Below are 1,144 nucleotides of genomic sequence, written 5' to 3'. Positions count from 1 at the left end.
GAGTCTGAGCCGGCTGCCGCGCTGCTGGGAGGGGGCCGGCCGGCGGGCGCACACCCGCTCACTCTCCACCCCACACCCCATTGTCGTTACTGCAGATCCCGGCCCGGTCGATGACGTTGGATATCTTTGTCCTCGGCGCTTCTTGGACTAACCTCTCCCCACCAACCCCTCAATAAAAACGGCTTGACCCTCAGCCTTGTTGTCTGTGTGTGGTCGGCGACGCGCTGCCTTTGAGCCCCCGCTGCGCCTGTGCGTGGCGCCGGGGGTCAGGCTGCAGCGCCAGAGCACGTGCTTGCGCATAACTGGGGCCGTCAGCCCTGCCGCGGGCGGCCCTTTTAACCGCGAGCGACATGGCGGCGGCCCGGGCTAGCACCTGGCTGCCGGGGATGGGCAGTTTTTCAGGGGGTTTGCGATTATGTAGGAATCAACCCTTCCCACCGTGCTGAATTGTCTTAGGGGGTCGGTAGGCATGCCATGGGCTCTGCCGTGGGGCTAGTGCCCGCGTGCACCCGCGCATTCCTCCCGGAGTAGCACGGGGCGCGCTGTGCCTTCACTCAAGTCCTGAACTCTCCCTTTGTGGTAAGTGAGATACGTGCAGGCTCTCAAGTGTGGCGTGGGATGACCTGCAGGTCTGCAGTTTAAGGGTTTCGGTGTACTTGACGGGAATCTGATCTGGAGCAGCGGGAGTTTAGCTCCTAAGGTGTAGTCGCGACCTATTTACAAGTAGTACCATGCAGGTAAACTGCCTACTTAGGTGCTGTGACAAGCATGTGACCAAAGCTTTGGGCAAATTAACCTGTTGTCGCAGTTATCCTAAACTGGTTTTTAAGATGACTTAGATCTTAAGTACAGGTGGGCACAACGTAGACACACACTTTCATAATTTAGATTCCACAGTTGAGAGATCTTCCACCTGGGCTTACAAGACATGGGCATCATTTCTGAGTACAAGTGCATATTGCCCTTCAGCACTGCTGCCAAGTGGTGTCTACACTGCTTGGGCATTCAATAGGCGAAGGTCCCAATTTGACAAGATTACTAGGCCATTAAAGCGAGTGAACTCCAGCTCAGGAGCGCGATTCCCCTCCAGCCCCTCCTAAACTCTTAACTAGGTTCTTTAAATGTGAGGTGAAGATAACGGCGC

At 56.3% G+C, this 1,144-nt stretch overlaps 1 long non-coding RNA gene across 1 annotated transcript in view; it reads left to right on the top strand.

Annotated features, from left to right (window-relative positions):
• LOC103603262 overlaps positions 1-193 on the top strand; it is a 1,171-nt gene extending 978 nt beyond the window's left edge. The window contains exon 2 of the long non-coding RNA XR_551596.1: positions 96-193. This is a non-coding gene — a long non-coding RNA (uncharacterized LOC103603262). The remainder of the gene's footprint in view (positions 1-95) is intronic.
• Positions 194-1,144: the final 951 nt, after the last annotated feature.

This window comes from Galeopterus variegatus, unplaced genomic scaffold, assembly GCF_000696425.1.
Source record: "Galeopterus variegatus unplaced genomic scaffold, G_variegatus-3.0.2 Scaffold4525, whole genome shotgun sequence".
Taxonomy (NCBI): Eukaryota; Metazoa; Chordata; class Mammalia; order Dermoptera; family Cynocephalidae; genus Galeopterus; species Galeopterus variegatus.
This window is presented reverse-complemented; position numbering and strand designations above follow the sequence as displayed.